Below are 18,733 nucleotides of genomic sequence, written 5' to 3'. Positions count from 1 at the left end.
TGGAAAGGGTAAACTGGGACCAAACCTTGGGATCACTGACCACAGAGGAAAAATGGGAATGCTTTAGGAACATAATAAACAAATGCATCTCGCAGTGCATTCCTATGGGAAATAAATTTAGAAGAGACAAAGCCAAACCTGGCTGGCTAAATCGTAACATTAAAAAACGTATTAGGGGAAAAAAATTGGCCTTCAAGAAATATAAATCGGAGGGCACAGTATCGGCCTTCGAGCAATACAAGGAGGCAAATAAGAAAAGTAAACACGAAATCAAGCTGGCTAAAATCAACTTTGAGAAACAAATAGCGGAGGATAGTAAAAAAAAACCCAAAGAAATTCTTCAAATATATCAACAGCAAAAAAAACTAGGGCAGAGCATATTGCACACATAATTAACGATGATGGGAGGATGGTTACAGAGGACACTGAAAAAGCAACCGTGCTGAATGCTTTTTTCTCATCAGTCTTTACCCAGGAAAAGGAGGGGTACACTGACCTTGACTGTATGGTTAGTAGTAATACACAGGACTTGACACTATGGCTAACAGAGGGTGAAATCAGGGAAAGGCTGGATAAACTTAACACAAACAAATCACCAGGCCCGGATGGCGTACATCCGAGAGTACTCAAGGAACTCAGTAAGGTTATATGAACTCAGTAAGGTTATATCTAGACCACTGTTCCTGATCTTTGCTGACAGTATTAGGACAGGAGATGTACCAGGGGATTGGAGGAAAGCTAACGTGATTCCGATATTTAAAAAGGGTCAGAGGCATATACCGGGAAATTATAGGCCTGTCAGTTTGACATCAATAGTATGTAAACTTCTGGAGAGGATGATAAGGGACTATATCATAGAGTTTGTTAAAGACAACAACATCATCAGCAGTAATCAGCACTGGTTTACAAATGGGCGTTCTTGTCAAACCAATCTATTAACATTCTACGAGGAGGTGAGCTGTGAGCTAGATAGGGGAAGACCAGTAGATGTGGTGTACTTGGATTTCGCTAAGGCGTTCGATACAGTTCCCCACAAGCGCTTAATTTATAAAATAAGGTTTGCAGGTATCGACAGCAGGGTTTGCTCTTGGATACGGAACTGGCTAAAAGGGCGTGTCCAAAGGGTGGTAGTAAACAGCGCATACTCAGACTGGTCTGAGGTAGTAAGCGGGGTCCCCCAGGGCTCTGTCCTAGGACCAACCTTGTTCAATTTATTCATAAACAGCATTGAGGACGGGATCAGTAGTTCTATATCAGTTTTTGCAGATGACACAAAATTGGGCAGGGCAATAACTGCCCAGCATGAAGAAGATTTCCTACAGAATGACCTGGACAAAATAACGGAGTGGACAACGACATGGCAAATGAGGTTTAACGTGGAGAAGTGAAAGGTTTTGCACTTGGGGACTAAAAACATAAAAACACAATACACGTTAGGAGGGGAACCCTTGGGGGAATCAAAAATGGAGAAGGATCTGGGAGTCTTGGTTGATGATAGATTAGGCAACAGCATGCAATGTCAAGAGGCAGCTGCCAAAGCCAGCAGAATATTAGCATGCATAAAGAAAGGGATGTATTCCAGAGATAAGACTATAATCCTTCCACTTTATAAAACTCTGGTCCGACCGCATCTGGAGTATTCTGTCCAGTTCTGGTCGCAAGTCCTCAAGAGGGATGTGTTGGAGCTGGAGAGAGTCCAGAGAAGGGCAACTAAACTGATTAGGGGATTGGAGGACCTTAACTATGAAGAGCGTCTGCGATCGCTCGATTTATTCTCCCTGGAGAAGAGACGCCTGAGGGGGGACATGATAGCAATTTATAAATATCTCAATGGGGATCTCAGCTTAGAAAAAAAGCTGTTCAGTCCAAGGGATTGCATGAGGACAAGAGGGCATACAATGCGATTAGAGGAGAAGCGTTTTAACCTCAGGCAACGTGGGGGGTTCTTTACTGTTAGGGCTACAAGATTGTGGAATTCTCTACCACAAAAGGTGGTTTCTGCGGGAAGTATGGTGGCTTTCAAAAGACTCTTAGACGTACATCTCAAGGATCAGAACATTAAGGGCTATGTGAGATGATTACAGCCACACACACCTACACAGGTTGAATTCGATGGACTATTGACTTTATTCAACCTCACCTACTATGTAACTACTATGTAATTTATTTTCTCTTCACACAGAAAATGTCCATTTGTTTTTCTTCACACAGAAAAAGTTCATCACCTCACCTTTAGAAGTCTTCAGTCTTACTGCTCTCCTCAGCGCACATCGCTTCAGGAGGCATTCCTCTGACTGCTCTCCTATACTCACACAGCTTCAGGAGGCAGCCATCAGTAATCATCCTCTGGATAACTTATAGAGGCCTTAATTGCCTCATTCTGAACAGCTGAAGTCTTTTAAACGTCCTTACACCTTTCTGGCTACCTCTGCAGCCGACACCCTATAGTAATTGGTGAATTTTCTAAACCAGGTGGAAATGTATCTTCTGTCTGTGACAACATCCACAGATTTACCTGACTTCCTGTCACATACCCCCCCCCCTCTTGTTTCAACCCTAGGGTTGGGACACAGGTTGCCAGGCACGCATGTGTCAGGCACGGCTCTTGACTCTCACTGATAAGCCTCCTAGTATCTTCCCAAGTAATGTCTGCTTCAGCTGCCAGAGATACATCCTTCTGAGAAATCTGCTTTGCTTTTTCCATCAGCCACTGTCTTTCATGCTGATATGAAGTAATTTCCCTCCCAAGTTCATTAACAACTGCTACCCTTTGTTGAAATGCTTGTCGGGTTGGCTCTTTCTTTAAGTCCGTTAGCTTGTCTATATACACTTGTTTTGGCTGATCCTCTCCATCTTCATATAGCCAATTCTCTGTATCTTCAAGCTTTAGGATGAAACTGTTTCTGTCATCTTCATTGACAGATTTCTCATAAATGCTACACAGCTTGTTCCTCATCTCATGTACTTCTTCTTCAACTGCATTTTTGGCATCATTTCTCTCCTTCTCAAGTTTGTCCTGCATAACCGTCTGTCCTATCCGCCATGGAGGACCGTGATCCACAGGCAACTCAATTGTGCTAGTCTTAATGTCTTCAACAGTCTTGAGCCACCTCTCTCTGCAATCAATAAATGATTTCCAACAAGCTTTGAGAACCTCTGCTTCACTTAGCTTTGTTCCAAGTAGTGTCTGTACTTTTTCTAGAGGATCTGTTTTGTTTTTATCCACGCTAATTGCTCCCACTACTGTTTCTTTTAAGGTTTGAAGGACCCCTATTTTGGACAGGGACTCTTGATGTCCCTCTGTGACTTGAGTTGCCTCTCCATACAGCTGTACATAATCATTGACTCTTTGTTGTAAAAGAGAATGATCTTCCTTCTTGAGCTTGGTTTGCTCTAAGATGCTGTGCCAAGGGCCTTCAATTTGCGACAATAGGCTGTCACCCATTTCTTCAAAGTGACCCCTGTTCATTTTTCCAGAGACATCAATATCATTCACAAAACATTCAATATTTAGAGGCAGATCTGAAGCATTTTCACTCATCAACTTCTTAAGTTTTTCGCCCTCCTGAGCGAGTCGCAGTAAAGGCCTAATATTTGATTTGATATCCAGTTTATATTTCTTGCCAAATTCTTCACAGAAGTAGCCAACCAGAACATCATCAACTTTCCTTCCACCAACATATGGGTCAAAGGCAGTAGTTTCATTAATTAGCCGTAGACAGTTGAGCCCAGCGATCTGTGTGGTACCTATTACAGACCTCCTCTCTGCATCAGTGAATAAGCATGGAACTGCAACAACACAGTCTATTACCGGTTTCTTCAATGCACTTTCTGCTATTGCATTACTTTTCCCTTGTAGCTCCTTTAGTATTTCCTTGATTTGGTTGAATTGCATATCTGCTGAACTATTTGACCGTTCAAGCTCACCTAGTTCCTTTTCTTTATCTGAACTCCACATGGAATGTATCTCAAGATCACGATCAAACTTCTGCCACCTGTCTTTCACCAGTTCCATTTTGGTAATATTCTCGGAAAGGCACTTATTAATTTGCTTCACGTTTTCATCAACAGCCTTAGTTTTCTCCACTAGGTGGCGTTTGCTTTTTTCTCCCAGCTTTATATCACTTGCCTTCTTTACTAGACTTTCAGCCGGAAATGAGAAATCATCACTTTTCTTACACAGCTCCTTTGTTTGCTGAAGTTCTAATGATACATTTTCCAGTGCTTGAAGTTTTTGAAGGAACTGTTTAATCCAGAGGGGTGATTCAAGCAACATGTCATCAAATTTCTGATGCTTACTCAGGACAGACCCCAAAACACCGATCCTTTTAGAAACTGCATCAGGCACACTATCCCATCTTTGGGAAAGATCCTCTGTTGCCTGTAATTCCTCTTCAAGTTCTTCCAACTGAGTCTTCATCTCTTCTACTTGCTGTTCTAAGGCTCGCTTGGAGCTGACTAAATCTTCCATCTCTGTACACAGCTGTTTGTTAACTCTTTCTAGTTCAGCCTTAAACTCTAGAGCTTCTTCCAAGGAGCGAGCCACGAACAAGGCTTTGCTCTCTTTCTCACGAGCCTCTGCTTCTGCACGGTCACGTTCTTCTGCATATTTTGAAGACACAGTCTTCTCCTCCCCAAGCATCTGATCAAACTTCTTTTGCTTCTTCTCCAGGTTGGACACAATCTGACTCTGGCGATCAAGATCCACACTCAGTTGATCCTATTCCTGCTGAAGTCTTGTTTTGGTCTTCTCAAGCTTGTCATAAGCAGCTGCCTTTTCCTCATAGCGTTGATTAGCAGCTTCAAGGTCTTTCTGCAGTTTCTTTTTCACCTCTTCAACCTTTTTTAATGAACCAACGCTTTCTTCCATTCGCTTTTTCATATCCCCTATCTGAGCTTGCAGTGTTGAGACTTGCTCTGATAGGTTTTTCTTTGCTTCCTCCTCCTCTTTTAATTGTTCCAGGAAGCCATTTTTCTCATCTTCCATTTGTTTGTGTTTTGTGCTAAAACTCAGCCTTTGACATCTCTCTTCCTGTAAGAGTTCCTGAGTGTCTTGCAGCTGCGATTCCAAGATAGAGAAATCTTTGGCAAATTTTCTAGATTTGCTGTCTGCTTGAGAAAGCTGATTTGTGACATTGTCCAACTCAACCTGCAGTCGGTTTGCCTTCTCTGACAGCTTAGCACACAATCGGTCACCTTCTGATACTTTGACTTGCAATTCCTGCAGCTGTACCTCTACTTTTTTCCTCTTGTGTTCAGAATCTCCTTTTCCCTGCATAAGAGCCTTCACCTCATTGGCTAGTTTCTGGGAATGAGAATGTAATTCTGCCACACAGGCTTCTTTCTTCTTTAGCTGCTGCTGGACACGTTGGGCTTCAGCTTTCCAACTTTCACAGTCTGTACGTAATTCATCTACCACATTGCTCAAAATGGTGAGCTCATACGCAGTAATCAGTAATTTAGCCTCTCTCTCCTTTTTCTCCTTGGAGCTGAGAGACAAGGTAGTTTTCAGAGAGACATTATGTTCCCTCACATCCTGCAGGTCTATTTTGGTAGCTTCTAAAGACTGAAGACTTTGTGCCAGCTGATTACGCAACTCAAACATATCACCCATACTTTGCTTCTGCAAAGTCTGAAACTCAATTTCCTTTTCCATGAGGATAGCATCTTTCTCCCATATAGTCTCTTGACATTTTTGCAACTCGACAAAAAGAAGAGCAGTGGATTCTTCCCACTGTAACACCTGAGACCTGAGTCGTTCACTCTTTTCCTGCTCCATCCTAAGCAACTCCAGGGCTTGTTCCTTGTGCCTAGAGGATTGTTGTACATTCAGTAAATTTGTCTCCCGAACCTCAATCTCTGCAACATGCAGGACTTCCTTTTCTTCCAGTGGTCTTTTCCAGACATCCAGCTCAGCCATGCACAAAGACTCGGTTTCCCCCAAAACAATGGCCTCCATTTGCTGCTGGTGTCTCTGTTCCAATCCTACCATGTCCGCTCGGTAAACTGCCATGCTCTCTTGGTGAGCCTGTTGTTGAGCTGCAATGCTCTCTTGGTGAGCCTGTTGTTGAGCTGCAAAGCTCTGCTGAAAATCCGCATTTTCCTGCTGTTGAGCTGCATTTGCCTGCTGTTGAGCTGCATTTGCCTGCTGTTGAGCTGCAATCGATATAATCAGTTGTTTCCGCATCTCCTCCATTTTGGGTTTACTTTCCATCTGAGAACACTGCATCTCCATAACTGGTCCATTTGCACCAGTGTTGCTAGGAACAACAGTCTTTCTCCTCAGCAGATTCTGTTCAGGCATGTATGGGGCTCGTTCATGCGGTAACATCCCCTCCATCCATAGAATTCGGTCTCTCATCACCGCCATCTTTGCTTCTTTCCGGCGTTTTGACCGCCCCATCTTTAGTCACTCCACAATACATTTTTCAAAGTCCAGCAAAAAATTTTGAGAACACTGTCTTTAAAGCAAGTAGCTTTTCTCTCTCTTGCATGATCTCCTCTCCTGCACACACAGATTGTGCAGTCTCATGCACCAGACAAAGTTCATAGAACAGATGAACTTCTTTGCAGGGATCTCTGCTTCTGCCCAATGCATACCTCCACCATATGTGAGGGATTAGCTCGGTGGTGGGTGTGGATGACCCCTTGGGGGGGTTCGTTACACAGAGAGATAGCCGAGGAGTAGTTGAAAACAACAGTCTGTGGTTTATTCTTGCAATTTTCTTCACACAAGTGCAAGCATCAAAAACAGCATAATTCAAATCAAAATAAATCCTTGCCACTGTGGGCGTCTACCTTCACACACAGGAACCTACCTAGGGAGTCTGCCCCAACCTACTGCTGGGCAGACACTGCTGATCCTACAGCAGACACTCAGTAGTCCATTTATTTTCTCTTCACACAGAAAATGTCCATTTGTTTTTCTTCACACAGAAAATGTCCATTTGTTTTTCTTCACACAGAAAAAGTTCATCACCTCACCTTTAGAAGTCTTCAGTCTTACTGCTCTCCTCAGGGCACATTGCTTCAGGAGGCATTCCTCTGACTGCTCTCCTATACTCACACAGCTTCAGGAGGCAGCCATCAGTAATCATCCTCTGGATAACTTATAGAGGCCTTAATTGCCTCATTCTGAACAGCTGAAGTCTTTTCAACATCCTTACACCTTTCTGGCTACCTCTGCAGCCGACTTCCTATAGTAATTGGTGAATTTTCTAAACCAGGTGGAAATGTATCTCCTGTCTGTGACAACATCCACAGATTTACCTGACTTCCTGTCACAATATATATATATATATATATATATATATATATATATATATATATATATATATATATATATATATATATATATATATATATATATAATATATATATATATATACACTGTATAAATATATATATATATATATATATATATATATATATATATATATATATAGATATATATAGATATACAGTATATATACTGAACAAAATTATAAACGCAACACTTTTATTTTTACCCCCATTTTTCATAAGCTGAACTCAAAGCTCTAAGACTTTTTCTATGTACAAAAAAGGCAAGTATTGTTCACAAATCTGTCTAAATCTGTGTTAGTGAGCCCTTCTCTTTTGCCGAGATAATGCATCACTGCACATTTTAGAGTGCCCTTTTATTATTGTGGTCAGCCTAAGGCACACCTGTGCAATAATCATGCTGTCGAATCAGCATCTTTATATGCCACACCTGTGAGGTGGATGGATTATCTAGGCAAAGGAGAAGTGCTCACTAACACAGATTTAGACAGATTTGTGAACAATATCTGAGAGAAATAGTTATTTTGTGTACATAGAAAAAGGTCTTAGATCTTTGAGTTCAGCTCATGAAAAATGGGGGCAAAAACAAAAGTGTTGCATTATATTTTTTGTTCAGTATATATATATATATATATATATATATATATATAGTATCTCACAAAAGTGAGTACACCCCTCACATTTTTGTAAATATTTTATTATATCTTCTTATGTGACAACACTGAAGAAATGGCACTTTGCTACAATGTAAAGTAGTGAATGTACAGCTTGTATAACAGTGTAAATTTGCTGTCCCCTCAAAATAACTCAACACACAGCCATTAATGTCTAAAAGGCTGCCAACAAAAGTGAGTACACCCCTAAGTGAAAATGTCAAAATTGTGCCCAATTAGCCATTTTCCCTCCCAGTGTCATGTGACTCGTTAGTGTTACAAGGTCTCAGATGTGAATGGGCAGCAAACGTGTTAAATTTGGTGTTATCACTCTCACTCTCTCATACTGGTCACTGGAAGTTCAACATGGCACCTCATGGCAAAGAACTCTCTGAGGATCTGAAAAAAAGAATTGTAGCTCTACATGAAGGTGGCCTAGGCTATAAGATGCTTGCCAAGACCTTGAAGCTGAGCTTCAGCACGGTGGCCACGACCATACAGTGGTTTAACAGGACAGGTTCCACTCAGAACAGGCCCTGCCATGGTCAACCAAAGATGTTGAGTGCACATTCTCAGCGTCATATCCAGAGGTTGTCTTTGGGGGAAATAGACATATGAGTGCTGCAAGCATTGCTGCAGAGGTTGAAGGGGTGGGAGGGGGGGGTCAGCCTGTCAGTGCTCAGACTATACTTCGCACACTGCATCAAATTGGTCTGTATGGTTGTATTCCCAGAAGGAAGAAAAGCAGCCCCAGAAGTTTGCTGAAGACAAGCAGACTAAAGACATGGAATACTTGAACCATGTCCTGTGGTCTGATGAGACCAAGATAAACTTATCTGGTTCAGATGGTGTCAAGCATGTGTGGTCGCAACCAGGTGAGGAGTACAAAGACAAGTGTCTCTTGCCTACAGTCAAGCATGGTGGTGGGAGTGTCATGGTCCGGGGCTGCATGAGTGCTGCTGGCACTGGGGAGCTGCAGTCCATTGAAGGAACCATGAATGCCAACATGTACTGTGACATACTGAAGTAAAGCATGATCCCCTCTTTTTAGAGACTGGACCACAGGGCAGTATTCCAACATGAAAAATACCCTAAACACACCTCCAAGATGACCACCGCCTTGCTAAAGAAGCTGAGGGTAAAGGTGATGGACTGGCCAAGTATGTCTCCAGACCTAAACCCTATTGAGCATCTGTGGGCCATCCTCAAACTGGAGGTGGAGGAGGGCAAGGTCTCTAACATCCACCAGCTCCATGATGTCATTATGGAGGAGTGGAAGAGGACTCCAGTGGCAACCTGTGAAGCTCTGGTGAACTCCATGCCCAAGAGGGTTAAAGGAGTGCTGGAAAATAATGGTGGCCACACAAAATATTAACACTTTGGGACCAATTTGGATGCTTTCACTTAGGGGTGTACTCACTTTTGTTGCCAGCAGTTTAGACATTAATGGCTGTGCGTTGAGTTATTTTGAGGGGACAGCAAATTCACACTGTTATACAAGCTGTACACTCACTACTTTACATTGTAGCAAAGTGTCATTCCTTCAGTGTTACTTTTGTGAGATACTGTGTATATATATATATATATATATATATACAGAGAGAGAGAGAGAAATGTGTTTATTTAATTTCAAAAGTCACATAGTCACTATTGGAATTACCATTATAATACGATTAAAGCAAGACTGCAAACACTTGTTTGAAAATTGAAAGGATATTTTAGAAATGGAACTGAACCTAATATTGTAAAAAAAACTATTGCGAAATTCAGGCATGTATAGCCAGGATAACAAAAAATTGCCAGCTTGTGTATTACAATTTCCTTTGCAAGTTTAGAAAATGGGAATTTATTGTAGGACCTTATTAAAACTACTGGAGCCATCCAATATTATGACCAAACTGTTAGAAGTAAAGTTCATTTGACCCCACCATTTATTTACTCATTACATAAAGTCCAACTCCACTACTTTTCTACATATAGAAAAAAAAAAAAATTAATAAATAAATTGTGCTGTATTTGTAAAAATACAAAAGCATCTTTTTTTCACTGGAATAATCATCTTTTCTCTGCTGCTGTATCCCTTACACTTAGGTTCTTGTACAGATCAAGCCACCCTCCCTAAGTCAGGCTTTAAAGTAATCCTGAGTTTGCCTATACATGTAAAAAGGTAAAAGTTCATGCTATGATAGCGGCACATACTCTCCTGCCTTCTGCTCCCTTGCTGCTCTGATTTGCTACCTGGAGTAATAAGAAGAAGCCCTGTCTGAGCTCTAAGACTTGGAGCTTACACAGGGCTAAGAATTTTCACCCCTCCCTTTTTTGGCAATGCTTGGTGCCTGAGCGGCCAATCATCAAGTACTAGCACAGAAGGAAAAAAAGTCACATGCTCCCCTTTATTGAGAAATAACACACATTTTTGTCTGTGCTACCAGTGGCTGAACAGAATGGGAAAAGAATAGGGGTGACAACAAGATGGGTGCTTCTGGATGGTCTCTCTTTTTATTCGCCATGTCTTATATTAGGAACTGATTTGCAACATTCTGTCAATAATGTTTTTTTTTTTAACCCAAATCCCCAAGAGCATATTTATTTATTTGTATTTAAAGTGCAGGTTCACCTTCAGCAACATTTTTCAAACCCCCCCGCTCTATATAATTCCATATCTCCTGAATAATACATACCAGCGCTCCTCCTGTTTCAAATGCTGCACCTCCTTCCACTACATATGCAGCTGTGTTGGGGGCTCCACAAAAACTGCTGGCCCCTCATTCCCCTCCATCTTGCTGGACATTACAATTATGCTCTCCCTAGCTGTCACTCTGGGCCATTCAAACTGCTGCTTGTACTTCATTGTACTTGATACCATTGAAGAGCTATAACTTGTCAGGCAGAGAAGAAGCTTTGGCTCAGTAACAGTTAATCAGGTTGAAAAAAGCCTGGCTAGAAGGAGAATAAAGTTTTTTGATTACTTTAGGAAGCTTGGCGTTTGTTAAACTGTGATACAGGAGTGTTTAGTTAATTTTTTATAAGTTAATCTTTTATGCTTATTGTTAATATTTTGCAGTGACAGAAATAGTGGCACAGAGTGAAGCAACAAATGCAACAACAAAATTACCTTCATCAGTTCCAGATGAAAAAACATCTTTAAACACAGCAGTCCCTGCAACATCTCCAAGTATCAGCAGATCTGCAACACTTTCAACTCAGAGCACTGAAGATCTAACCACAAAAGATGCTATAAAAGGGGCAACAGTAATGACAACGCATATTGTACCACCATCACATTCGGAAAGCACAGTTAAACTGGATACAGAAGAGGAAAAATTAACAACTAGCAAAAACATGAATGCAGAAATGTCCCAATCTACAACAGCAGCAATTACAAAAAGTACTCCTGCAACGACAATCACAAAAGGCTTGACCGCATCAATATCACCTACAAATGAAAATATAAAATCAACACCTCAAAAAATACCAGAAACAACTACTGCGGGCACAACTTCAGTGAGTACTGAACGCACAACGGTTTTTCAAGAAACATCAGCAACTACAACAGTATATACTGAAACTAAATCTATTAAAACTACAAAAGATACAACAGAAACTAGCAATGGTAAAACAGGTATGACTACAAAAGATACAAAGGTAGCAAATACTGAGGGTACAACAGTAGAAAGTTCAAAAATGACCACAGAAAATATAATAAGTACAAAAGTTACTACCACAGAAAGCATCCCAGTGTCATCTGTTACACAACCAGTGTCATCTTCTAAAGGTGACACATTAAAAACAGAAGTAACAACAGTAACAAATAGGTATGACAACAACATAAGTTCAATAGGGACTACAGTATTAACTAGTGCTGTGGCATCAGTAGCAGCAACAACAAAAGATAAAACAGTAGATTCCAAAGGAGTCACAACAGTATTTACAGGAACAACAACTATCGAAGGGACAACAGGAGTAACTACAGACCATGAAATGACATTGCAAACAGAAGCCACAACAGTGTTTGGGAAAACATCCAGTATGGCAACAGCAGAAGCCAGCAGTATCCCAATAACAATTGCTCCACAAGGCACTTCAACATTAACTACAGAAGGTACAACCATGGCAACTAAAAATGAGGAAACAATGACAACTACGGGGGGCATAACATCCATTTCAGACAGCACTTCAGTAACAACTACTTCAGTAACAACAACATCAGGGACATCAATAGAAACACCAACTCATGTAATAACAACTGAAGAAAAAACATCAGCAACATCTACAGAAGGTACAGCAGCCACAACCACAGAAATAACAACTGTGTTAAACACAAATAGTGCACTAATTTCAACTCAGGTAGCAACAATGGCAAGTACAGAAACCGCCAAAACCTTAACATCAGCGACACCAGAAGACAGCATGGCATCAACCACATTAGGAACAACTTCAACAGCAACAATTACCAATCCAACAGCAACTACTGAAGGAACTACATTTGAAACAACAGCTATAATTGCAAGCACAGAACAAATAACGACAAAGGGAGCAGTCACAACTGCAGGAAGTATAGCAATTACACAAGGCAGCACACCGACCATAATGGAAAATACAATTGTACCAACTTCACAGGGTACGTCAGCTCCAGCTTCTGAGGGTTCATCAGCAGCAGCTACAGTCCATACAACAGAATTATCCACAAGTGTTTCAATAATGTCAGCAGAAACTAGCATTATGCCAACAACAGTGACTCCAGAAGGCACTACAATATTAACTACAGGAATTATAATAACGAGTAGCTCATTGCCAGAGGGAACTTCAGTATTATCTACACAGAACCCAACAGTGCTTGGCAAAACAACAAGTATGGCAGCAGCAGAAGCTAGCAGTATCCCAATAACAATTACTTCACAAGGCACTCCAACATTACCTACAGGGGGTTCAATCATGTCAACTATAAATGAGGAAACAATGACAACTACTGGGGACATAACATCCATTTCAGAGAGCACTTCAGTAACAACTACTTCAGTTACATCTGTTACAACAGAGTTGGGTACAATAACAGAAACACCAACTCATGTAATAACAACGGAAAAAAAACCATCAGTGACATCTGCAGAAGGTATAACAGCCACAACCACAAAAGGAACAACTGTGTTACGTACAAATAGTGCACTATTTTCAACTCAGGTGTCAACAGTGGCAGGTACAGAAACCACTGGAGCCTTAACATCAGCAACACCAGAAGTTAGCATGGCATTAACCACATTAGGTACAACTTCTGAACCAGTTGGATCTACTGAAGCCTCAACAGTTGCAGTATCAGAGGCCACTACCACCCAAGTCACAACAGTGACTGCTATAGAAAGTTCAACATCAGCAGGGGTCACCACACCGATAATTACAGAAAAGAGAGATTTAACGACTTCAGAAAGGGAAACATCCAGTGTAAATTCATTTTCAGCACTTACAGAAGGCACGACCCAAATAAATACAAAAAGTGCCCAAATATCATCTACAGAAGGTATATTAGTAACCACGATAGAAGGTACCACACCCAAAACCACAGAAGACACAAAAGCTTCAGCAACAACCTTAACAGAGAGCACATTATTAACGACTCTGCTTACACCAATAGCAGTAACTACAAAAGGTAAAGTAACAGAAAGTGCTGCTGATACAACAACAGCTTCTTCAGAGGGAATTTCAGTAGTGACTACAGAACACACAACTGCAATATCCACAGAAAAGGGCAACATGTTTACACAGGCAACAACAGAAACTAACAATGGCACACCAAAATCAACCACAGAGGGCACTTCAGCCTCAACTACAGTAGGCTCTAGTATGATGACTACAGAAGGAAAAGCAGTAACAACTAATGAAGGAACAACAGTTACAGAAGGTACCACAAGATTGGCTACTGAAGATGCATCCAAAAAAGCACCTATAAATGCAATAACTACATTTACAAATGTTACAACAGCAGATCCTTCAATTGGTGTTACAACAGCAACCAAAGAAGGAACTTCAGCAATAACTGCAGCAACTACAGAAATATTGACAGCACTGTCCACAACAAATGCCACTCCAAGCTCAACACAAGTAGCAACAGGGTTAACAACAACAGAATCTAAAGACACAATAGCAACAACACAAAGTACCATTATATTTTCAACATTAGTCACAACTACTGCAGGTGAAACAGCCAGTATTACAGAAGGCACAACAGTTAAAATTCCAGATATCACAACAGGAATAGCAAGTATAACTCCAGCTATTACAGAGGCCACCACACCAATAAGTACACAAAATACAGCCCTAACAACTTTGGAAAGTAAAACAACACCCTCTAGTGTAGGTTCATCAGCATTCACAAAAGGCCCTACACCAATATTTACAAAAGGTACATCAGAAGGAACAACAGAACTGTCCACTAAAAGCTTAGCAGATTCAACAATAGTATCAACAAGGGTAATAACAAACAAAACAGAAGCAACTACAGAATGTGCAACAGCTATAGCAACAGCAGTTAGTGAAGGCACAGCAGCAGCAACTACGGATGTCATCCCAACATTAACTACCTTAAATATTTTAGCCCCGACTTCAGATACTAAATCGGAAGTCTCCACTCAAGTCTCAACACCAATAATTACAAAGGGATCAACACAAATAACTACAGACAGTACAACAGTGCAAACTATGGAAGGTTCAACAACAATAATTACCAAAACTACCAATCCAGTAACAGATAAAAATACAGCCAAAACAAATTTAGATAGTAAAATATTACCAACAATGGCAGAGACTACATCCATGGCTACAACTACAAAAGTCACAATAGCAGAGTCTGTTACAGGAATGACAGCTGAAGGTGGAACAACAGTAACTAATGAAGGAACTACGCTTGAAACAACAGCTTTAACTACAAACACAGAACAAATAACGACAGGAGGGGCAGTCACAACTGCAGAAAGTATAGCAATTACACAAAGCAGCACACCAACAACAATGGAAAATACAATTGTAACAATTGTAACAACCTCACAGGGTATGTCAGCTGCAACAACAATATTTACAGATGTGGGCACCAAGATAACTAGGGAAGGTACTTCAGAAACAATTGAAGGTATAGTGACTTCAAAATATACAACAGCAGAAACACCAACAGTTGCTAGAACTACAGTAATCATAGAGAAAAGTTATACAGATAAAACAACAGCATTAACAAGTTCAGCAGCAAGGACCCAGATAACAACCGGGACAACAAAAGATATAACAAAAGGTTCAATAATTCCAGAAGTTACCACAAAAGTAACTAAAGTGCCAACAGCAGAGAGCACTACAGTGGAAACTACTGAAAGACCAACAAGCATAGGTATATTAATAACAGAAGGCACCAAACAAACACCTTCAGTAGGCACAGCACTACCAACTATAGAAACGTCAGTACCATCAACTATAGGCACTACAATTTTAATAACCAAATTACGATCAACAATACCAGTTTCTGAAACCACCGCCCAAATATTTAAGGAAAGTACAACTGTAACAGACATAACAAGTAAACCCTCAATCACTAAAATTACAGAACGAACAACAATAATAAAAACTGAAGGAACAACAGCAATGGATTCTCAAGGCACAACAGAAACAGTGTCAACCACAGATGACGTTAGGTCTAAAAGTACAAATGTTACAACATGGGTAATCCCAACAGAGCTATATACAGAAGACACAACGATGTCAACAGTTTTAGAAGGTGCCACAACAATTTCAGAAGGTATAACATTAGTTAGCACAAAAGCAACAAGTTCCAAGAGCACAGAAGCAACAAGTACTGAAAATGTTACAATAAAACATCCATTATTACCTATAGAAGGGACAAGGGCAGACAAAGTATTTACCACAACTACAGCAAAGGGGTCTACAGCATTGTATACCGAAGGTGATATATCAACAACAAAAAGTATATTAGTGGAAACTGCTGAAAGTACATCAAAAGATGGTACTACAAAATCAGTTACAGAAAGTACTTCATCAGTATCTGCTGTGGATTTAACAGGGGTAACTGAAGAGAAAACTGTTGCGGCAGCCACAACAATAAAGGAAGAGGAAACCACAACATCATCTATAAATGGTACTGCAGTAATAACGTCTGAGGGCACCAAAACCCATACTACAAAAAGCACAATGGTGCCATTGACAGAACATTTTACAAGCATATTTACAGAGGGTTCAACATCGGGATTATCTTCAGATATTACCACAAAAATTACTACTCAGCTTTCAACATTATCGGCAGAAGTAGGCCCTTCTGTGACCTCCAAAGGCATAACATCAACTACAGAAGAGCAAACTTCAATAACAAAAGACCAGGTAGTATTCCTTTCAGATCATACCACATCAAAATCTTTGGAAATTACAACAACACATTCCACAGAATGGACAAAAGCACTATCAACTGAAAGTATATCAGTAACAGGTGCTACAACTAAACTGAATTCAACTGGACTCCCTAAACTGACAATATCCCCTACTGTAGAAGGTTCAACAGCATCAAAGACTAAAGGACCAACAACGCCAACTACAAGAGAAATCTCTACATCACTTGCCACAACAGTTAGTCATACAGCATCAGTTGGTGTTAGCATGGTTAACAATGCAACCATCTATGTGAATATGACCATCCTGGATGCATATACTATCATGAAACAAACAGGTAATGGTATATTTATTTGAAAGCATTTTATTATAGCTATGGTTATAGGTAATGATCGTAATACATACATACATACATACAGTGGATATGATTTAATTGAAAATGCCTACCTGCAAATGTCATAGGAAGCCTTGCTGCTACAGGGATGTATACCAATGCCAAAATTATGGAAATAAAGAAAAAAGAAGTATCTCTCCCTACACAAGACTTTCAGTTCACCCCAGCAAAGACTGACAGAGGCTGTGAGCCCTCTATATAATAGAATGGTTGCTGGGTTATACATATTTTAAAATGCTGCCTTCTGTGACTCATCTGACCAGTGATACAGGCTATTCACTGCATTACGGGTACTTGTACACAGTACTGATGTATGTATTGCCCCATCACCTAGTACCTAAGTGTCAGTGGCCATCATCCCGGTAAGCAGGAAAAAGAGGGAAACCCCAATTTGGTGGGACTATAAATGCAACTGAACACTTGGAGAAAGAGGAGACTAATAAGTAAAAAACATCAATACTTTATTTTTGTACATACATAAAAAAGGAAAATTTTAACAAAATAAACAAAAACATGACAATATATGCTAAAATTGCATGCAATGACATTTCACACTCAATATAGAAGACTCGAGGGTACAAATGGTGAGGAGAACTGGAGAGACCCTGCGCGTTTCGGGTGAAAATCCTTCTTCAGGGGTCAACCAAAATTCAAATCATGTAATGTACCTAACAGGTAAAGAAATAATACTATAAATTGAGAATATATATAGGAAGAATACACTTCTATTGAGATATATCAATGGTAAATACGTACCGCTTGGGTCTTCATATAAACAGAGATAAGCTGTCAATTAAAAACCGGTAAAGTATACCAGTAAGGGAAGATGCCTAATTTCCAATGTACACATATTTTTTAGGTATATATACTTGAAAGATAAGGGAAAAGATGGCCACAGTGCCATGAGTTGGTGGGCGCCACAATGATCCACAATAAGACACTGGGGCACTCATGGGATGTGTAGAAAAATGTTGCAAACCTGAGGTATATGAAGATACAGAGAGAAAAATGATTTGATAATGTGGAAAAAAAGGACAAAGAGAAAAATAGGTAATGGGGTAAGCAGTAGCCACAATACCTGTAGTATATAGGTAGACACATGGCAAGAGGTCATGCAGGTATAGGGGGTAGTTGTCAGCCCAGTATGATGAGCATGCGTTATAGTATGGACATCTAATGTGAAATGAAGTGAAAACGAAAGAAAAAAGAGACAAAGAAGAAAAGCTCCCATGTAAAAATATGTTAAACCAAATAATTAAGGTAAATATAGTACCATGGAGAAGTAGCCCAAGTGTAGCTCAAATAGTTGAGCAGTGAGTGACCGAAATGAGAGTCTGTCAACAAATAGTTGACAAATAGTAGTTGCTGTACTGATGTTTGAACATCAGATATTCCTAGCAGAAAACATTTATGAGGATAAGTATGTATTCTAACGTGTTTGCATGTACTGCACGTGAACAGAGATGTAAAACTTCTTTCTTTTTTTAATCAAGTGGCCTATAGGCTGATCTTTATTTCTGGTTGTGAGCCTGCAAAATGTTTAGCCAAAACTTTGTTATCTTTGCACATCGTATGGATTCATCATGTTCCCCAGGTAGCAGCAAACCCAAACTTCATCCCTAATATTTTACATAGTTACATAGTTACATAGTAGGTGAGGTTGAATAAAGACAATAGTCCATCCAGTTCAACCTGTGTAGGTGTGTGTGGCTGTAATCATCTCACATACCCCTGAATGTTCTGATCCTTGAGATGTAAGTCTAAGAGTCTTTTGAAAGCCACCATACTACCCGCAGAAACCACCTCTTGTGGTAGAGAATTCCACAATCTTGTAGCCCTAACAGTAAAGAACCCCCCACGTTGCCTGAGGTTAAAACGCTTCTCCTCTAATCGCATTGTATGCCCTCGAGTCCTCATGCAATCCCTTCAAATGAACAGCTTTTTTTCTAAGCTGGGATCCCCATTAAGATATTTATAAATTGCTATCATGTCCCCCCTCAGACGTCTC

The sequence above is a fragment of the Pelophylax lessonae genome, assembly GCF_965119305.1.
Source record: "Pelophylax lessonae genome assembly, chromosome: 7".
In the NCBI taxonomy this organism is placed as follows: domain Eukaryota; kingdom Metazoa; phylum Chordata; class Amphibia; order Anura; family Ranidae; genus Pelophylax; species Pelophylax lessonae.
The sequence above is the reverse complement of the archived record's forward strand: the minus strand, read 5'-3'. Positions refer to the sequence as shown.